This window comes from Lacerta agilis, chromosome 8 (assembly GCF_009819535.1).
Source record: "Lacerta agilis isolate rLacAgi1 chromosome 8, rLacAgi1.pri, whole genome shotgun sequence".
NCBI lineage: Eukaryota > Metazoa > Chordata > Lepidosauria > Squamata > Lacertidae > Lacerta > Lacerta agilis.
The window spans coordinates 45,523,554-45,546,500 of NC_046319.1; the positions used below are offsets into that span (position 1 = coordinate 45,523,554).

Sequence of the window (22,947 nt, forward strand, 5' to 3'; positions counted from 1 at the left end):
ACCCGAGGTACTATTTCTGGGTTAGCAGAGTCTGTAACCTGAAGCGTCTGTAACCTGAGGTACCACTGTACTCCATTTGCCCAAATGGACTAGCCTCTAATGCACCCAATGAACTCTGGGAATGAGCAGATATTTGAACCTGGGCCTCCCCAGTATAGTTATGAGCCCAGACGCTGTCGCTTAAAGTAATGCAACACATTATAGATGCACGAAACAACTCAGTTCTCTGATTTGTTTGCCCTTGCTTCAGAATCCAAGCCAAAAACTATTTCTGCTCCCAGAGTGTGTACTTTTAAGGTGGCCGTAATTTTAGACCTTGCTTTATCTGTATCCCGCACAAACCTGCTATTATCACATGGGTATTACTGTAAAATATTTACACCAGAAATGCTCAGCCATATAACTCAAGCTGCCGAAAATGTCATGTATGCTAAAGAAATCAATTTCACATTTCTGTAAGTGTCTGTCAAGCTTATTTTCCCTGTACACTTTCTCGTTGGCCCACATTTTGGTCCTGGGGATACTGGTGAAGGAGAGGTCAGAATAAGGTCCTTCAGGCCCCCCACCCCACCCCGAGGATATTACACTTAGCTCTTACTTTTTCTCTGGCAAGCAGCCCATGCATTTCAGATGCCTGCGTTCAAATATGACTGATTTTTTTTTTATATTTTCTTATATTTTTACAAGAGCCTTTTGCATGATTGATGCAAACTTACACTGAACTGGCTTTTTGCATCTATTAAAGAAACATGAGTGGTCACTTTCTTCAGTGAATATCTACATTTGTACCCTTTGACAAAGCACCTTCTGAGAAATCATTCACACTTGTTTTAAAATATTTGAACAATTCAGATTGAGAAACCGACAGTTGCAGGTAGTTTGGTTATCAAGTAGATAGTACACTGCAAGCCAATCCTAGTACTGTAACTACTGTTTCAAATGCATGTTAAACCTAACCTAAAAACAACCCTCATTCCAGGTAGTACAAAAGACATTCAACATAAGCACAACCCTGGGCCTTGTCCCAAAATAAAGAAAAATAAAAAATGGTGTGTGTGTGTGTGTGTGTGTGTGTGTGTGGAATTGTATCCCCTGCACATTTCAGAAACATCTTTTTTTTTGCAACCCCTGCAATTGGTTGAAAAAGACGAAGGTTCTAAGTTGTGAAATAAGTCAACCAAAATTAACCAATAATGCAGAGTGTTAATTTCAACCATGTATTTGAGGGAAGCGAGAGTGATTTTTAACCCAGCAAAGCATCTTGTAAAAAAAAAGTTGAGGGGGAAAATGAAGACAAATGTAATGTTACAGTTTTGGAGGTGAATGGCCAGATAATAGGGCTCAGTTGCAAAACATAGTTTGATCTCTGAAAAGTAACTTTGAAACTAAAGCAAAACAGCATTGTTGGCTCTGTGCAGAGAATTTCAGAACTGAGAGAACAGAGGGAGAAGAAGAATGTATTTTTTTCTGTTGCACAACAACAACACCAAAACTCTTTTGAACAACAGATCAAAAGTTATGCACGGAATGCTGCATCTCAGTTGCCCGAATGATTCTTGGCCTCTGAATAATAAATAGGGAATATCTTGAACCACAAGCTCATTAATGAGCACTAATTCAGGACGGATGGCACAATGTTCAGTAATTTCAGCAATGTTGACAAGGAAGGGTCTCAACTCTGGGACAAAGTGTGACCTACAGAATTCCACAGAATGAGTAATTACAGCTATTATCTATTCCAGCTTCTATTAGAACATCTAATAAAACAAGGTCATGACATCAGGCCAGGTTCATATCCTTGTGAGCATCACAGTTGTTGGAAAGAGAGAGACAAGAGTCACCCTGGAGTAGGTGGAGCATTTCTGTTAGGTGGGCTCCACAATGAATAAGGATGCTGACAGCTCCCAAGGGAATCGCAGGAGACTAACAATGGTCCAGCCATCTATTACATCAGGAACAAATGTGGTAGCTTTTGCTAAGTCAGGGGTAGGGTTGTTGTTGTTTTCCCCAACCCTGAAGGTTATGCTTGGATAGATGTGGCCTTGGCCTCATCAAACACTGGCTGCAGAAAAAGACATCTCACCGTAGTGGGAAACCCTGCCATCTGGGTGCCTGCTCAGTCTGCTCTGCTGCTCTTAAGCATTGGTGGGCAACATGAAGGGCCCTGCAGATCCCCCTTCCTTAGGATTCTTTATAGGAGATTTGGACTGTGCAGCCCCTTAAATACAGAGATCTATCCTCCAAAAGCCCATCAACTACAGCAGGAGTGGTGACTCTGAAGCACAAAGACCAAATTTGGCCATCCAGGCTTTTCTATTTGGTCTATGGAATTCTCCCCAGGCCACACCACTCACTGGCCTCCCCAATTATCTCAGTGGAGGGTAGAGGTGTGTGTGTGTGTGTGTGTGTGTTTGTGTGTGTGTGTGTGTGTGTCTGTCTCTCTCTGTGTGTGTAAAGTAGCCTTCTGTACAGAGATAACATTACTATTTGTGGCTCTGCCCAATTTTGACCCCAGAAGGTTGCCTAGAGGAGAAATATTTCCCATCCCTGAACTTGGGGGATGCCCTCTGGAAAGAGGGCCACATGGCCACCCTATGCACTCTCTAGAATAGTTAGTACTGAGAGGGTCAGATTAGGATTAGGGCCAGGCAGACCGAGGTTCAAATCCCCACTTAGCCATGGGCCTCATTTGCATAACCCTGGACTGATCATTCTCATTCAGCCTGACGGATTTCATACAGATATAAAATGGGGAGGGGGGCATGTATACCACCCTGAGCCTCTTAGTGGAAGACTAAGATAAAAACCCACAGTGCAATCATATGTATATCTACTTAGAAGTTCTGCAGCCTTCAATTCACCTTATACTCCGGTAAGTGTATATGTGTGTATAGGATTGTAGATTAGTCTGTCTGACAAATTCTCTGATTCTACTCTATTTTTGTTGTACAATTCTTCCTAACATACACTTTTTTTGCAAAGCAATTTATCCCAATATAATGCATTTTTAATGTTATTTTTGCTAATATATGCTTTGTTATGCACACTTTACCCTAATATATTTATTCATTTTTGTACAATTACTTCACTGGAGAACTACATTGCAAAATTCAGAGATGTGCATATTTGGAAGGATGGCTGTGTTTCGGTTCACATATTGCTTCAGGCAGTGCAGATTAGGCAGTGCACCTTTAAATGTAAACTGAATCAAATTTCTCCTCACTTCTAGCTGCTTCATACAGATACTCACATGACAAGCACCGATTTCTCCTTCAAATGCTACTTGCAAAACCAGATAGAAGTTGGGTGGGTTTTTTTTAAAAAAAATCTTGGTCACAGTATCTTCTTTTGTACAAGAAAATGAAAAGTTGGGGGAAGGTCAAACAGAGTTTCTGTTGTTTTGAGGATCGACAAGGAGGAAACAAAAGCAAATGTTGGTTCTCTCCATGAGGGAGGGGGAGCTAAAAGTTTATTTCTGAGTTTGCTCCAAAATGCCAGCCATAAATTAATAGGTCACCACACATGTCATATTCAGCTAACCACTAGTAATTTTGTGTGAATATATTCAGCTTAGAAGTTTCTGGTTTAAAGTGAGATATGTGTATATACCAAGAGACTTTGTGTTGGACTTCCTAGAGTCTATGGGGGTGGTGGAAGAGAAATTTTGTTTTGTTTTAAACTCTTAAATCAAAAAATTAGGGGACTGGGTAATTTTGCAATATGTTGTTCAGTCGTGTCCGACTCTTTGTGACCCCATGGACCAGAGCACGCCAGGCACGCCTATCCTTCACTGCCTCCCGCAGTTTGGCCAAACTCATGTTAGTAGCTTCGAGAACACTGTCCAACCATCTCATCCTCTGTCGTCCCCTTCTCCTTGTGCCCTCCATCTTTCCCAACATCAGGGTCTTTTCCAGGGAGTCTTCTCTTCTCATGAGGTGGCCAAAGTACTGGAGCCTCAGCTTCAGGACCTGCCCTTCTAGTGAGCACTCAGGGCTGATTTCTTTAAGAATTTTGCAATATAGATATCCCAAAAGGTAAAATAGCATGATGGGATAAAAATAACATATATTGGGAAAACAGAATTTCGTTGCAAATTAATATACTCCAACATTAATGCCTATTTAAAGGCATGGAGGTGGGGAGACAGCAACTATATGGGTCCCTATTCAAACTTGTTTGTGGTTCCAAAACCTAATGGACATACATTCACTACTGTTCCTGTACATATAGCCCTGGAAAGAAGGAAGGAAAGGAAGAAATTGTCCTTTCTGGAAGATTTAGGAAAGAGGGAGTTAGAGGAGGTATAAAAAATATGTGAATGAGTTAAGGATACAGAAGATAATAGGGCACAGTGCAAGAAGGAGGGTATTGAGCTATACAGTGGTACCTCAAGTTACAAACACCTCAGGATTCAAATGCTTCAGGTTACAAACTCTGCTAACCTGGAAGAGTTATCTACAGTTGAGAACTTTGTCCCAGGATGAGAACGGAAATTGTGTGCCGGCGGTTCAGCGGCAGCAAGAGGCCCCATTAGCGAAAGCACGCCTCTCGTTAAGAACACTTTCAGGTTAAGAACGGACCTCCGGAATGAAGGTATCACTGTATTCACTATTATTATTATTATTATTATTATTATTATTATTATTATTATTATTAGCATCTGTCCTGCCTGAAGTCTCCCACTTTTATCCTCCTGTGACCTGCTAGGCTTATATTCCAAACTCCATTAGGATCAGAGCTCACCTATTATTTAAGTGCAACCTCGCAGGACTGTTGTGATGCTGAGTGGGATACAATCAAATGCAGATGTAGGCAATCCTCAGGACAGAGGCACTTGAAACACCTTACAGCACCCTTCATCCCCTGGGTGTCTTCCAGGTGTGTTTGACCATAATTTCCGCCCGCCCTGTGCTGCCTGGAGCCAATGGGTGCTGTTGTCCCAGGCTGGCAAAGACTGCTTTAGAAAAAGTGTGGACAAACCTCCTAAAAGAAACACCACTGCCTTGAGAATTTTCCTGGTCCCTTTCCAAATAGCCTTGTCAAATTATTTAAATACTGTATTGTGATATTATTGAAACTGCTACCAAGCTGCTCTTGGCAGAAGGAACAACTTGCTGGCAGGCCTGAGTGGATGAGCTGTTACTGCTTTGACCGACGGTTCTCAGCTGTACAGCTATTAGAGGGGAATGGTATTTTAATACGGTTGCTGCCCAGCCAGAGAGCTAGAGCAAGCTGGATAATGAATAATTAAGCATTACTCATGGCTGCTAAAGGGATACCCATTTTTGTTTCGTTTAAATGTGTCATTTTTTTGGGCTAACATTTTATTGCCACTTTACATCTGTGTTACATAATCAAAATAAACAAAACTAAAACTCCCCACTTTGGAGATATATTCACCCTTCGGATATATGTACGTAAGTTTAGTGTGAGCCTGCTGTGAAAGTACACTCACCATCTTGGGGACACGTGTTCCACCTTCTCCCCTAGTCTGAGCTTCCAGTTTTGAATAGAGACTGGCTCTTGTGTCAGTTGTAGATACGGATGGGAGAGAAAAGCCATTCATTTTGCATTTAAAGGCAAACCTACCTAATTTGCGTTTTCTGAAACAAAACAAAATCGTGCCCTTCCAAATTCACACTTCTCAGAATTTTGCAATATAGTTTTCCAGCAAAGTAATGTGTACAAAACTGCACATACTAGGGTAACAATGCATATATTTGTGAAAATAACATACAAAAATGCACAAAAATGTTGATGAATTGCACTTTTTAAAAAATTGCACATGGATGTGGAAATATGGAGAACTGAATTAAAGATTGGAAAAATGAGAGGTCAGAAATTACCCTCCATAGTCAAATAGCTGTCCCTTTGCCCTTGGCATAGTATGTAGGAATAAAAAGATGGGTGTGTGTGTGTGCGTAACCTGCCCCCATCATCCTTGACATCTGACCATGCTAGCTGGAGCTGATGTGACTGGAGGAGCCAACCCTTGGGGTGGGAGGCACCACTCAGTCTTATGGGGGGGGGTGTTGCAAGGTTTTATAGTCCTGATTGAACATTAACCCCACGCCTGAACTTACACTGGGCCAAACTGGGGCAGGGCAGGGTAGTGGCCCCCAGTTCGACCCCTATAGTTTATAGCAAGTAATCTATAGAAGGCTAAGCAGTGCTAAATACAATGGTGCCATTACTTGACTTGGAGGTTTTTAAGAAGAGATTGGATACTCATCTGCCATGGATGCCTTAGCTGAGATTCCTGCATTTCAGGGGGTTGGAATAGATGACCCTCAGGACCCCTTCCAATTCTATAATTTTATTATTCTACTCTACTGCCTAGTTTGTAAGTTGCCTCCCATAAGGTACATTGTCCTTCGACTGCTGCAACCTTCACTAATGGGAAGACTCAGATTCCTTTGTCATTCTGTACCTGTCTGTGCTAAACTGCTTATTTGCAGAGCCCCTTGATCTCAGGGGAATGAAACATTAGCTAATTAAGATGAACTTTAAGGCACCACATCTAATTACCATGAACTTTATTCAAAATAGTTTCAGAATGAAGCATTTTTAAATATATATATATATTAAATGTAAAGCAACCCTCGGGCTATTTGTTAACAAACAAGTTAATAAATGTGAGCCTTAAGTGATTCTGGGTAGAAAGCAGTATATCCGCATGGATATTTGTGGTGAATTTTTGAATTGCTGAGCCCGTTTGGCAAATATTTGGAATGGGAGTAAAGGAGAAATTGATTGCTAACTGCTGGCCCAGTGTTTACTCAGAAGTAAATCATATTGATTCAAGTGGATTTACATCCAAGTAAAGTATGCTTACAATTAAACCCTGAAGGCATTTTTTGGGGATGAAAATGCAATGTATTTAAATGTATTTAAACCAAAAAACAAAACTAGTTGAATTTTATAGCATATATTGAAATGGTATCAATGTTATTACATGCAGACGCACGCGCGCGCGCACACACACACACACAATTCACTGAATCTGTACTTAATGCTGGAACTTACCTACAACCTGTATCTATTTTGGGGTTGCAATACCATCCTATCTACCGACGAAGAGAATCTGATAACTGTGCTAATATGTGCTAAAAATTAAAATTATAAAGTTATATTTTAGGACACTGATGCACTTCATGCACATTAAATTATAGTTATTTAGAGTTATATAATGTTTGTGTGATTATTTGTTTGTTTTATGAGGTGCCCTGATGGTTTGATTGAAGAGTAAGGTGTAAATTCTAATAACCCTAGATATATTGAACCGCTAATGTCATATGTACGGGATTGGATCCAGACTAACTTAGTTCTCATTGAAATCAAGGCGAGTTCATTTAGTCAGGACCTAGGTTTAATTTGACCAAAGTTCTAGTAATGTAATCTGGATCCAACCCCATACCATATTTTTGGAGCATTTAAACCACCACTGAGGTAGAAGTCCACTGCTGTCTTTCTTGAATAGCAAAGGTTGAACTACTAGATGATAGCTTTCTGGAGTCCTGGTTCAGTAACTTAGTGGCAAACATAGGAGCCTGCCTTATGCTGGGACAGACCAAATAGCCCAGTGCAATTTATTCTGATAAACAGCAGCAAACAATCCAACAGCTCAGATGGAGGTCTCTCCCAGTTACCCAATACTCTTTTTAACTGACTTTGCCAGGGTTTCAGCTTAGGACTTTTTGTATGAAAAGCATGTGGTCTACTGCTGAACAATGACCCCTCCCCCACCGCCAGAGTACCAGAATGGAAACAAGTGGGATTTTTTTTGGGGGGGGGACAGTCCCATGTGGTCATGCATGTTCCAACCATGTGGGTTGCACATGCTCTTGTAGCACTACTCATTTGCTGCTAGAATGAAGGGAAGTTTCATCACTTTCAGAACTGAGTTGAGCAAAATGTAGCAGTCTGTAAGGATATAAAGAAGGAGAGGAGGTGACAGCAAGTAAATGCTGCTGTTCCATAGAGATGGAGTCTAGGTACGGGGGGTGGGGTGGGATTCTGTTCGAGTCACACTTCATTTATTTAACAGAATTTGTATACAGCATATGTGGTTTACAATATATTTGTAAACCACATATGCTTGTTTCCCGGGGACAGTCCCCGGATTTACAAATCAGTCCCCATACAAAATCCATTGAAGTTGAAAAGTGTTCCTGGATTCATTGAATTTTTTTAGGGGGGGGTAACGTTAGTTTACAAGAAAACCTAGCTAATTTAAATTTTCCAAAACAAAACACGAAAACTCAGCGACCCATCAAACTTCACACTTCTCAAATTTTCTGATAGAGTTCTCCAATTTGCACAAGCAAAGGCAAATGCAAAAATGCATTTGTTAGGAGAAAGTGGGAATACAGACGCATATGTTTGTTGCAGTTGGTAAAGTTGCTTGCAAAAATGTGTATATTACACAAAATTACATATGAAAACGTGCACATGACACCAAATTGCTGATTAATTTTCAGGAGGATTTACAAACAAATCTCAAACTGACACAGATATGCGGAGAAATGAATTTAAGGTTGGAAAAACTGAGAGAAACGAATAAGTCTATCCCTAATGGGGTCCACAAATGATTGATCTCCAACAATACAGACTACACGGCAGTTCAACAGCGGCTTTTATATGAAACCACATCTTAGCCTACTGTCCTACTCTGCAGCATTCTGCTGTACTCATAGGTCTCCTTGTATGTAGGGGCTGCCCAGCTCAGATCAAAATCTGTGATGCTCCTCACAAAGGCACACATTTTCTATAATTAGAGGGAATACAAGTCCCTGTGTACATAGAGCTCATACGCACGTTCTGCTGAACATTGCAGGATGCTAAATATGTGTGGACCTCATGTAAATCATACATGGCATGCATCGGACACAAAGATTTGGACAACTCTTAATGACCTGGAACCCCCAACGTAGGGGAACTCCATTCAAGCTTTCCACCTTATTTTTCCTACTACATTTGTCTGGAAAAGAAAGAAGGGGGGAAAGATGCCAGGAGAAGAAATGAAGACAGTGTGTGTGTGTGTGTGTGTGTGTGTGTGTGCGCGCACACACACACACACACACACACACACTGCTATTTCAAGGCCTTTGAAAGTCACAGGGGCCCAAAAATGAGGAGAAGGTATTCACCTTTCTTTCTTTCTTTTTTGATCCATGGCCAGGTTCTTAATGAAATAGGATGGCAGGCAGAAGGCTAATGTCATTCAGCATCTAAAAGCAAGGAGTTGTGTCAATAATCCTTAGCACCAGCACTTGAGAAAAGAGAAAAGCATCAGGGAGTTGAGGAGACAAGTTGTCACCCCCACTTGGGCTGCGAGGGGGAGGGGCTTTCATTTACTGAATGTAAGCCCATTAGGTTTTGGAACCACAAACAAGTTTTTACAGAGGGTTTGGATGGTTGCTGCTACCTTCTCCTCCTCCCGAACTTGAATGCAATTAAACCCCAGCACTTTAAAAAGTCATTCTGCTGCCCCTGACTAGAGGAGACATCTACCTCCATGGTTTTCAAACTTCATTCTGCACCGACTTGCTGAAAATCCCCTGTCATCACCTGCCTTGAAACTCCTAAGTCAGGCATTGCCAATGTAGCACCTGCTGGCACAGAGGCATCCTTATGGTCTTCCTCTGAGCCACCCCATTCAATGCCCCTTTGGTGATGAAGTGGTGAGGATGGTCACTTTTTTCACCCTTGAAAAATACATAGAGGTGAATGAGCAAGTGGGAAGAGCGACCTTCTTTCTCACTTCCCTCCTTCAGCTCTATGTGCTTTTCATGGCTCAGATTAATACCTCTGGCTCAAAAGTGACTGGAGGGGTGGTACCCATGGCAGATGCTCAAAAATCCAAATGTGCCCCCGGGCCTAAAATAGATGGAAATTGCAAGTGGAGGGGGCGGGAAGAGGGGAACAGAATTCAGCTAATCAGGAAGAGAAGGTCTGAGCTATTCAATTGTGGAATAAACTGTCTGATGGTCTCTCTTTCACTGAAGTAGCTGGGTGGAAGCTGTATGGCCACGTCAGGTTGGAGGGTGTAGCTGCATCCTCCATGTGAATTTTCATGCACTTAAAAAAAAAAAATTTGAAGAATGATGCTGAAATGGGACAAAAACCCCAACAAATTATGAATGAGCATGTGCAAAACTGAAAGAGCAGAAATAGTCTGATTCATCCACTAGTACTTGGAGTTGTGCTAATTTAAACAGCTATCCAGAAAAGACGTTTGTTTCCTGCACATGTAGTGAAGTCAACTACTTCTCTTTCACTTCTCTAGGAAAATTTTAATTTAATTTAATTTAATGATTAAAACATCGGGGTACTTTTAGTTCATTAATTCATTAAAAAAAACTTTCTCAAGAACCATGTATGAAAACTATGGTTGCATTCAATGCTTTTCTACTCAGAATAGACCCACTGAGATTCATGAACTTTGTTCCATTAATTTCAGTGGATCTGCTCTGAGTAGAACTTTGTTCAACACAACTGTACAACCTTTTAACTTTAGGTTTGTCAAAGGGAATATCACAGGCATCTCTCTCATGTGCCCAGTCCAAGAAGCAATGCCTATGCAGAACAGAAATGGAAACAGCTGGACATTTCTAGATTTGGGAACTGCATTTGCAAAGCTTGCAACTGTAATGAATCTGGGTACTTTCCAAAGCCACAAAGGCAGGTCAGCCTATGGTCTAGGACTAGGTCAATGCAGGAGCCTTCATGGGACAATTCCTCAAATTAACCCATGAGGAAACTTTCACAGGGAAGAAAAGAGCTGCCTCATAGTTGTTTTATGCTCAACAGCACATGAGAACAGGGTGCTTACATCATTCTCAGAGCCCTATCACCCCAACAGGGTCCTATGCTGCATGGTTGGTTCTGGTGGCCACCAGCCATTCTAATTTCCCATATACCCACTCTGTAGTGTTGCTCTGGAGCTTTGAGGAAAATAAAAATGGCAGTTCTAAGGCACCCATCACTTACCACAGTAACAGCTGCTGACATACATAAATAAATGAATGCCTGGGTCCTATTGCCCACCTCTCTCAATCCTTCCATGCTACTCATTCTCACCCAGCGCTTTCATGTGGTTTTAAGTGTTTGCTATTCACTCTAACATATAGCTTAAAGGGAGACATAAAAAATAGTAATATTACTGCTAATAACAACCACTGTGTTCATTTAAATCAGGGCTGGGAAACCTGAGGCCTAGGTACTGACCACAGCCTCTCTATCTGGCCACGGTCCTCAGGTCACACCCCTGAGTGGCCTTGAGTGTTTTTTCCTGGCTGAAATGTGCCCCTGAACTCTGATGCCTTTTGCTTGCTTGGATGGAGGCGAGAGAGGGGTGGGTGAGTGTGTGCAGAGAGTAGCCTTCTGTGACAAAGGTAAAATATATATTCCACCCACTTTTGCCTTTGACCCTTCCCACCACTGGAATGTGGCCCCCTAGAAGAGTGCCCAGAAAGGAATGTGGCCCTGGAGCTGAAAAATGTTCCCTATCCCTGATTTATATAGCAGGGAGAGAGAGGTTATGTGGCTAAGCGTTGGCGTAGCACAGTGACTAAGAGTGAGAGATGTAAGCTGAGAAAAAAATATGAGTCATTACTGTCATTCCCTCTTATCTCTCATCCGCAATACAGAGATAATATAAGTATCTTACATTAGGTTTTGTTGTTGTTTTACAAGGATTGCTGAGAGAATATGAATAAAGAACACTGGACACTTAAAATGCTCTAAATGCATGCTGCGTTGTTATTTTTATTATTAACACCAAAATGGTTAAACCCTGGTGCCAGGCATTTTGTTCACTGGTGAAATTTGAAACTCAGTTTGGCACTAGTTTCCTGTTTGCACATGCCAAGAAATTCTTCCACCGGGTTCCATGAAACTTGTGAGCAGTCGCTAAGTTGTAAATGCAGCTCTGCACATGGCAGAATGAGGCTTTTAATGTAGCACATGAATTAAACATGCTAGCACATAGTGCAAAGATCATAAATCAAGGCATGCTGTACAACCACACCATTTACGAAGAAGAATTCTCACTACCATCACCTTGCTCCCCCTTTTATTCACTCAGGTAATATGACCCAGGAATGCCTAAACCTTTCCTTTCTATAAAATCACTCCCATTAAAGCAAATGGCTGGCCTAGGAAAAAAGCAACTGTGCTTAGAAAGCCAAAAATTAGCTTAAGCTACGTGGAGATTGTGCTCGCTAGACTGGGTGGGCGAGGATAACCCAAAGCATCAGACAGGATTGCAACAGTATTGAACAAGCAAAATAGCACATTAATCTTGGTCAGATAGGAAATGCAGACAGAGGAAGTTAAAAGACAGACCAAGAGCAGCATCAAACCTTTGTTCCTACTTAGCTTTAAGAATCAGCCTGGTCTTCCAAAGTAATGGAGTCCAAACAAGTGAGGATCTATCTTATTGCATTGCATTGATAAATTTTCTTATATTTATAGCCGCCTTCCATCATGAAAGGCAGTGTACAATGTGTTCCACTTACGATCTGTTAGAATAATGTGTTAGATTATTGTGCAGCATCATTGCCTTTTTAACTTCCTGACCAGAATCAGCATGTAACACCCTTCCAATAAAATAACTAGGGGTGGGCAAATCTGTTCATTTTTAAATTCTCTCAGCAGTGGTGGACCTTAGGGTCTCAACGCCAAAACTCGGTGCAACACCAAAATTTGCTTAGAACATGCATTTTTGTATACACTACTTGGCTAGAGAACTCTATTGCAAATTTTCATGAATTGTAAAGGATGGTTGTGTTTCTGTTAGCATATTGTTTCAGAAAGAGGAACCTACAGAAGGAGCAAGTTAGGTAAGATTGCCTTTAAATGCAAAGTGGTTTTCAGAAGCATTTGTGCTTCCAGCTGTGGAGGCAGAGCATAGCCATTATGGCACGTAGCCATTGGTAGCCCTCTCCTCCATGAATTTGTCTAATCCTCCTTTAAAGCTTCCTGGGGCTGTTTGGCCACCCTATTTGGACCACGCCCAGCAATTGTGGTGGTGACTTATCTCCTGTCCTAGTAGCCCACATCACTCCATTGACAGGATCTATGGTATTTAATATGTCACACAACTCACTTCAGCAGACTACATACAGAAGCTGTTAATTGTGCTTATCAGCAGCCCAAGGTGTATGACCTATGAAGCAGCCCTCAGATCACTTTCTGATAATTAAAATCATGTCCCGGCCTGCACGTCTTGGCTGCATTGTTTGAAACAATGCACAGAACCAAAATTGGGCCCCTCTGCATAATCTCTGTAGACTTCCTCAGAGAAGTGAAAGACAGCATTAAAAGGGGGGGGGGCTGTTCTAATGATTTGATCAGCAAAAACAAACTAAAAGTTTGGAGTTAATGAGATCTCTAGATCAAAAATTTGAATGATTTCCCCCTCATTAGTGGGTTTTATCATCAGATGTTAGCATTGTTTGAGTGAAATTCATTCAAAGGCCTTAAATGAAAGCAGTATTTGGCAAAAAGAAATCCTGATTTGGGTCTATTAACAAACAGACCATCTTGATAAATAATTCCTTTATGCGCTATTCAATAATGATGTAAAGCTGGTTTCTGCTGCTTCAGTCAAACAGCCTTCATAAAGATCATTAAACTGGCATTTTTTTTTTATAAGACAAGCTAAACAGAATGACTGAAACGTCTGTTATAAGTTTATACTTGCATTCAACACAATTAAGCTTTAGGATGTAGATGAAAGACCTTGAAAGCAAAGCGTGGTCCCCTTCAAGCCCGTTTCAAACGGTTAACTTTATAAAGAAGCTCTTGTGAAAATTGCTTCAGATTCCAGCAAACAGAAACTTTCCAAGTAGAAATGTTACATTGTGAAGTCAAGCATCCAACAGATGGGGGTGGGGGGCACACAGAGGAACCACAAGATTGAGGAACAGTTGCTCAGAAGGTCCTAGACAAATTGAGCAAGGGGCAGAGCAAGGAAAGTGATATCTTTCATTGGGATAGCATCAGGCAAGAAAGTGCATGGCACGTGCGGAAATGTACCAGAGTTTCACAGCAAACGAAGAAACAAACAAACAAACAAACAAAGTTCTTCTGTTTAGAGAATGGGCAATGGTTGGTATGGAATCTCATAAATACTTAGGTAATAGCACCCCTACAGGATCTGACCCCAGTCCCTTTCAACAGGTGCCTCTGGATCGGGGTCCCCAAACTAAGGCCCGTGGGTCAGATGCAGCTCAATTGCCTTCTAAATTCGCCCCGCAGACGGTCCGGGAATCAGTGTGTTTTTACATGAGTAAAATGTGTCCTTTTATTTAAAATGCACCTCTGGGTTATTTGTGGGGCCTGTCTGGTGTTTTTACATGAGTAGAATGTGTCCTTTTATTTAAAATGCATCTCTGGGTTATTTGTGGGGCCTGTCTGGTGTTTTTACATGAGTAGAATGTGTCCTTTTATTTAAAATGCATCTCTGGGTTATTTGTGGGGCATAGGAATTCGTTCATATTTTTTTTTCAAAATATAGTCCAGCCCCCCACAAGGTCTGAGGGACAGTGAACCAGCCCCCTGCTGAAAAAGTTTGCTGACTCATGCTCTGGATGCATGTAAACCTTCTATCAGTGCCGTGGTGAAATTTTTCGTAGGGGAACAGTTAGGGCCAGAGGCGCCAGCTTGTGACAGTGATTAGAGGACGTCACGCCTCCCCCCCTAAGCCAGGCAGAAGCTCCCCAGGCTTTGGGAATGAGGCACCTACCCTCCCACCCTCTGGGATTCAACCCTCATATTCTGGTACTACATATCCAGCTAAATCCTATAGAATTTCCTCTTCTCCCCATGCCCCCTTTCTGTTATGTCAAAAATTAATACCCTTGGCCTGTGGTACTTAATATGACAATTGCTCCTCAAGCAGGCCTAACTGAGATAGAAGGGAAGGAAGATTATTCTGAAATGAGTAACATGAATAACCAAAAAAAAAAAAAAAAAAAAATCAAAAAAAATCAGCACAGCTGGTTGCTTTGGTTCAATCAATTCCCTTCTAAAGAGAAATCCCTCCTTTCTTTACACTTAAAAGGAGAGCTCTGTGTGTTTCTTTGAAGGTGCCATTATTTAGAAAGTTCTTCCACTTAAAAAGTTACCTGCGCCTAACCTTCCCCAGGAAACCAGCAATCACTGACAAACGGGAAGCGGGCAAGTGATCTTGTTTGATGGTCTGCCACATGGAGATCTAGTCTCCATTGTTTAAATGCTCCCTCATCCAATTAACCAAATGCCTAAGGAGGAACTTTGAAACCAAGTGCAACTCTGGCATAGGTTGCACATATGAAGAGGTCATTGTGTGGGAGGGCTGGGTAGATGGGTGGGATTTGTTTCTTATACACATGGCAGCTTTTATTACTATACATTTCTCCCAAAACATTTGCTGAGCACAGGGCACCATTTTGCAGAATTATTATTCTTTATTGCTAACATTCTCACCTCTCTCCCTCTTCACAGGTCAAGGCCTTCTCTCTTCCCACACACCCACCGTCATTCCTTCTATTTCCAGTGTTCATGATGTGAGTGGTGATGCATATGTAGCCAAAAAGGCACACAGAAGAGCAGGCCTGAGGGAATCCTCAGAAAAACCTAAAGGTGGGGGAGCAATGGTCCAATTAAGTGTGAATTGGGATAGCAGGCTCTGAAGAAGTGTGCATGCACACGAAAGCTCATACCAAGAGCAAACTCAGTTGGTCTCTAAGGTGCTACTGGAAAGAATTTTCTATTCTGTTTCGACTATGGCAGACCAACACAGCTACCCACCTGTATCTGACAATTGTAGTTTCTCTCTGATCATCCTTTCTCCAATCTGAAGTCCAGATGTCCACATTTCAATATCAGGTTGTGATTTTTTTCCTGATTTTTTTTTAAGTCCTCAGAAAAATTCACCAGCATTTTAGTGTGAATGTCTTTTAATACACACATTCCGGATGCAAATTTGCACAATATGCATTTTTTTTGCAAAACAATTTCCCCTAATATAATGCATATTTGTATGTTATGTTCATTAAGACATGCATTTTTATGACACTTTCCCCCATTATATGCATCTTTTTACACTTTACTTGGTTGGAGAACAAGTATGGCTGCTTCAGTCCACATGTTGTGGAAAGTGCAAATGAGGTAGATTCATCTTTAAATGCAAACATAATCAAATTACCCCCTCTTCCGTAATGCTGAGTGTTCTCAGTGACTACTGAATGCCGACTGGCACTTGGGGTGATAGAAAACTGATGTGGGAAGGGGCAATCAAATGGAGTGGCTGGAATCCTGAACAGGGATTCTACACTGCAACATTTTGTTGCAGGTACCTCTTGTACCTGATCAATGTAGATCAGAGATCACTATCCTTTCGACATCCCAATGTTGCTGGACTACACCTCCAATTGTCCTTGACTGGCTGGGACTGGACTGGTGAAAAATGGAATCCAATAGCACTGCAGTCCAACAACATTTGGAGAACCACCTGATTAGCCAGCCCCAAGGTAGATGGGTCCTATGAGTGATTCCTGGATAAAAATGGATAGCAGAGAGGTCCTTGTCCCCAAGGAGCTTACAATCCAACACAGACAACAAGGAAAACAACATGTGGTGGAGGCAAAGGAAGACACAAGAATAAGGAAGGGTCCTTATTATGCTTCAGTTACATATATGGAAAAACACATAGATACCTTGCCACCTCAATCACTGCAAGCTTCTTCCTTCTGGCTTTGATAATTCACCTAGCATGACCTATTTGTTCCCAAGCTCACTGCTGCTAACATAAAGACTACAAACTTTAAATTGGAAAAAAGAAAGTGGAAATATCATATTCCAAGCTTGTGCGCAGTACAACTGGTCTTTGTATACACACAGCCAACACCACTGTGAATATTCGGGTTTATAAGGCGTGACTGCTAGAAACATAGGAAACAGCATAATACCAGATCAAGACATTATTCCGCCTTACCCAATATTCACTACTCTGACTGGCAGCCGGTCTCCAGAGTGACCCACCTGCCAAAGGTGGGCCATGGGAGAGGCCCACCAGCTGGACCCTGTTCCTCACCACTGTTCAGAGCAAATGCATCTACCTTCCACAGTGACCTGGTCTAGTGTTCCTCTGAGGCAATTTGGCAAGTTAAAATGGTGGGTGGAGCCTCCTAGCAAATGCCACCACCACGTGAGCCCACCACAGTTCTCTAAGAGAGGAAAAGATTCCATCAGAGCTCCATCAGGGCCCTCTCAAACCTGGAGACACCCCTAGTTGTCTGTTAGCAGAAACTGCTGATTGCTCACTGATGATGTAATGTTTATGATGATTCCATACTCCACCTTCCCCCCTGCTAGGCATCCTCCCCCACTTTTTAACTATTCTCATTTTGGCCTGTATACTTTGAAAGTCTGAACACACATTATTGCATGTTTTCCTCCCCTTCTTTAATGGATTGATTTGTGATATTTAATGCAGTTTTAGAGGCACATTAAATAGAGCAGAGGGGGGAAATATTTGGTTCCTTAATGGACAAATCCCGCCACTACTTTGTGTGATGGGTGAGTGGCTCTTAAATCTTTGAACTGCTCAGGCTTCTCTCCCTTCTGAGAATTTACATCTGGACTCTGGTCTCGCTTCCTTTTTTTATTATTCACTGTGGTGCAGAGGCTCAGATAAACAACAATGCCCCTCTAAGCATCCCATCAACTTGCATTTCCATTAGGTGATCTTGCTGCATTCTGCAAAGCAACTGGGCTGTGCATGGTTAACGAAGGAGTTCATTGTCTGTCCATAATTGGCATCATAAAGAGGGTAGACTTGTCTTCGGACACTGAATTCCCTCCATAGCTTGCCATTTCCTGGCATTTTCAAGGCCAGGAAAGCTTCCCCTTGTTTTGTTTTGTTTTTAAAAAAGGGGGGGAGCAGCAATCTTTTAAAACACAATTTGCTATATTGTATAGTATATAAACAGTAAGATCTGCCCTGAAACTGTTACACACTCACAGGCATTTTGAGAAACAAACTGGATTGGAAAGGCCTATCTTTTGCTGGGTTAACATCCCTGGATTACCAAACTTTATTTTCCTGCAGGCTTGCATCAACAAGCCAAATCATATTCTCCAACTGACCCTTATTCACCAGGAACAGTACTGATTTTCTACTATATGTTGTTCTTTGCAAATTGTTGCTCCCAAGCTTGTCTCTATTTTAGCTTTTGGGGAATGCCTTGATAATTTTTTGTTCGTGTGCATAGTTTAAGGAGGCACCGGTGTTTTCAAGACTGGATTGCTGCAATGCTTCCCTTGTGCTGTATTGTTGACAGGAGTAAGACCCTGTTTGGATCAGACCCCAGTATATTAGTCACATGCTCTAGCAGCATGTGACTTTTCCACTGTTCCAGCCATGCTGCTTACCAATATATTTTTAGGCTCAGTTCAAGGTACAGATAATTTCTTTGAAAGCCAAAAATGGTTTGGAGGTTCCAGCTTGCGAGGGCAAATTGGTGGGGGAGGGGGGGGAATGTCACGCACAAGACACCTGGACACCAGGAAGAGATGGGGGTGGAGCCGAACACGGTGGCCACACAGCTACAGTGGCTGGCGGCAGAGGCGTAGGAAGCCTCTCGGGTGCCCGGGGCGGCGTTGCTGCGCCAAGGCACCCCCCCTGGGGGCGGGGCGACCTGATGCATGCGTTGTGACATCACAACGCATGCGTCAGGACAGACTGCGCGTTCCTGGAAATCTCCACTGGGGTGGAGTAAAGAAGATGCAATCTCCTTTCTAAAAACCTGCACACATGCATGTGTGTGCTAAGTCATAACATGTAAACTGTGCCACTGCCTTTACTCTCCTGGTGTTGTAACCCGAGGGCCCTTCAAAGCTGTTGCTATTTTTAGGTGGGCTTCAATTGCATACAGGGAAATCACATTGCACATTTGTAGCTGTATGTGGAGGGTGTGTGTGTATTGCGTAATGAACGCTTCCTCCAAAGACTGGGCTTTTTGTTTATAAAGAACGTGACAGGAAGATCAACTGGAAAGCGCGGGATAAGATATGTTTCATGTAGCCTCCCCTCAAAAAAAACAGAATAAATGCTGATTAAATAGCCAATGTTTCCCAATTTATTTGGAAACAAATCAGGATGAACGCTCAATAAACAGGTGGTTTGGAAATGTCCTGAGAGTCAGTCTTCTGTGGTGCACTGGCCATGGTAAAGGCTAGAGATGTGAAGGCCCAGAAAAAAAAAACAACGGAAAAAATCGGGAAAAATCCGGGCTTTCCCCGTTTTTCTTCCTGAAGCCTTTTTTGTTTTTGTTTTTTATAAAAAAATTGAAAAAAAAATAGAATATGGAATGTTTTATTATAACATGATGAATAAAATATTTTAAGATAAGGGGTTCAAATATTTTATAAATCATTTCTAAAAAATATGTGTCGTATATCGGATTATTCTAATTTCTGTGAGGACAAGCAAGTCCTAGGTTACAAACTGAACTCTCCAATGCAAGAACAAGATACATTTCTTCCTTTAGGAGGTGCTGTTGTCACCAGAAAAGAAAAAGGTTTCAGTTTTGCTTTTGCATGTGTGTGGTATGCATTGGTTCTGTTCCTCTTCACTAGGCCTCAAACAACAGAAAGAGCAACAGAAAGGGACTGAAAGTATATACTTAATTACAGCTCAGAAAATGATTCTGATTAAATTTCATGTCCATTCATTGAAACTTAGTCCCACTTCCTTCTTCAGATCTTTTTATGAGATTTTTTTAAAATACTGTGGACAGGAAATATGAATAATTGTTACTACTGGATTTATAAAAAATTGTTTTGTGGAGGTTTTTTTTTTGTTCCACATAAACTAGTAAACAGTTCAGGAGATTGTTGCTCCATTTGTTTCAAATAAAATAAATATTATTTTTAAAGTAAATTATGTTTGTAAAACCGGGTAATTGTTTGGCTACACTGTATTATTAATATGCTAGTTGTGATAATTTTATGCCCATTAAAATTGTCCATAGTTATATTTTATGTTTCTAAAGTAACAGAATGACTTTCAATCTGGAAAAGAAAAGAAAAAAGTGCTAATGTAGCATTTTTTTCCAATTTTTCTGAAAATTTCCATCCCCCCCCCAGAAAAAACCGGGGGGAAACCGGGTTTTTTTCCAAGCTTAAAAATTTCCAGAAATTTTACATCTCTAGTAAAGGCTCACTGTGGTATCGTGCATGAAAGAACTTTTACAAAATGTAGTCCCCTCATGGAAAGGCTGGGCGACTCAACATATTCTCAACATCTCCCTTTTCATCCATGTCTATCAGAACATTCAGTTCAGTGTGGGAAATAATAACAATAATAAACCCTCCCCTGTTTTCCCCACACACAAAACATGCTCAATAATGGCATAGCAGATTAAAGCCTCACAGAGAGAGAGAGAAAGAAAGAGAGGATTCTAGCAAATGGGGAAAGCTGCCGGTCAGCATTGTTTGCTTCAAGCCAGCTTAAATGGGGCATATACTGTGGATGCCCATCCATCTGGAACACCTTGGGTATTTCCTTTTAAAAAGGGTTTAAGAAAAGTGCTGCTGGATCAGGCCAAAAAGGCCCATCTATTCCAGCCTCCTATACTCGCAGTGACAAACCAGGCACCTCAATGGAAACCCTGCATGCAGGACCTGAGCGAAACAGCATTCCCCCACTTAACATTCCCAGCAGCTGTCATTCAGAAGCACAGGTACATGAGGCTTGGCTGCGATGCGTTTCCAGCTCCGCTAGGGAAAGTTTTCAATTAGCAATAATTGCACCTCGGATTAACCTCATTGGCTCAGGTTTAAACACATTTTTTCCCCTACCACTTTCCCAGCTGCAAACATCTGTGGGATTTTTAAAAGGTTGGATTTGTTGTGCCAAAGCACTGTAATGCAATTCAATTTCACAAGCCTAAATTTAAGTAACCTAAATGTGATCAAATCCCTGGCTGTCTGGAGGTGACCTGTGACTTCATAGGGAGCGAACAAGCTCTGACTTTGGGGTACCCCCCCAACTGCTCTGTCTTTACCAAGAGGTTGCAAATGTCATGAACCTGCAGGCTGTCCTTGTACTTTTCTTAATTCCTTCTGTAAAATGGCTATAATATTTCACATTTCTGTGGGTTGTATCCTTACGCATTGAAATTGCTGGGCATTACTAATTTAGGGGCATTAATTTCTATTGGTCTTCTCTCCATAGTATTTTGTTGGCTACAACCCTGTGATGATACAAGCATTTTTGTTTGTCTGCATTCTCTTCCTGAATCTCTTAATCAACTTGGGTGGGAGAGGGAAACTTAAGAGGGAAGAGAAGGTAATATGCCTTGTTAGAGACCCTCCCACCATGCCCATTCCTCTTAGGAAGTACAGAGGAGAAAGACACAATGCACTCAGACTTGGGTTCCTTCATTATATCCTAAGAAAGAACACCAACTAGATCTCTCATTTCATGCCAATGAGCATGACTGCGTCTCCCAACACCACTCCTAACAGCACCAGTGGTCAGGGATGATGGGAATTGTAGTCCCGAAACATCTGGAGGGCCGAGTTTGGGGATGCCTGATATAAACAGTAATACGATTAAAACATCTAAAAACCAGTTTCAAACAACCTTCTAAAATAACATTTTAAAACACTTTAAAAAGCAACCAGCATACTAACAATTTCAGAGCTGCCAGGGACAGAACTAGCAATCAGACACCTGGGTAAAGTTTTAAAATTTCTCCTAAAAGCTAATAGCAAGGAAGACTGATGCTCCTCACCAGGGAGTGTGTTGCACAAATGGGGGGCTGCCACCAAGAAGGCCCTGTATAGAAGCAACACAGGGTAAGAGCAGGATATGGGCAGATAAGCAGAGAAGAGAATGCAGGCGGGGAAAAGTGATGGAAGAAGGAGGCAGTGTAAGAGAAGGGATGTGAAGGAGGTAGAATCCACAAGAAAAGAAGACAGGCCAGAGTTAACATGGAAAACAGATGACGGGTGTTGCATCTAGCATTTGTCCATCCACTCAGTGGTAGCCCATGATTTGCAGCAGGGATGAGGAACCTGTGGCCCAGCAGATGTTGATTTCAACTCCCATCAGGCCCAGCCAGCATGACCAATGGCCAGGAATTACGGGAACTGTACTCCAACTTCTTCTTCTTCTTCCAACAACATCTAGAGGGCCACATGTTCCCCATCCATTATTTATGGCCATATTTCCATACACATTCCTGCCTAATGCATGGGGATGCCCAAATGAATTTTAACATGGGGTAGAAATGGAGAGAGAAATCAGATTCAGATTGCATATAAAGGCAAACCAATCTAATTTGAACTTTCTGAAACAATATGTGAACTGAAACACAGCAATCCTTTGAAATTCTCCCTTCTCTGAATTTTACAATGTAGTTCTCTATTCAAGAATGTGTTACAAAATGCATATACTAGGGCAAAGTGTGCAAAAAATGCATGTCTATAATAGAGAATATTATGTACAAAATGCATTATGTTACGAGAAATGAGTGTATTGGGCAAAACTGCATGCAAAAATACAATGGCATCAAGCTCCTAGGCGAAATTCACACGGATAAAGCTGATAAATTTAAATGAGGACTTTAAAAAAATAATAATCACAAACTAATTTGGAAACGTGGAAAACTGAACATTGAGAGGGAAAATGAGAAACTGAGAGAAACAACAAAAAAAAGACAGAATTTTCTGTCCCCAACAGAGGGAATGTCTCCATGAGGATGAAAAAGATCCTGCATGCCAATCAAACGTGTTTAGGGAAATGAATGGAAACTGTATTCATACTGGGAGAGCTTGATATCTGTATTTCTTTTTGGGAGAGAGGCTTCAATTGTTGCTCTCCCTACACATTTCTGGATCAACGATACTGACAGGACTAGCAGCTATCAGAGAATAAACATGACTCAC

At 41.6% G+C, this 22,947-nt stretch overlaps 1 protein-coding gene across 2 annotated transcripts in view; it reads right to left on the bottom strand.

Annotated features, from left to right (window-relative positions):
* The window catches only part of MAF (MAF bZIP transcription factor), a 232,142-nt gene that overhangs the window by 45,006 nt on the left and 164,189 nt on the right, over positions 1 to 22,947 (bottom strand). The window contains exon 3 of one of the 2 annotated variants that reach the window (XM_033157181.1): positions 9,150 to 9,230. The exons of the other annotated variant lie outside the window; for it this stretch is intronic. The gene's annotated coding sequence lies outside the window, so the exon portion shown is untranslated. Of the gene's footprint in view, positions 1 to 9,149; positions 9,231 to 22,947 lie in introns of those variants that run through there. 2 annotated transcript variants of the gene reach the window in all.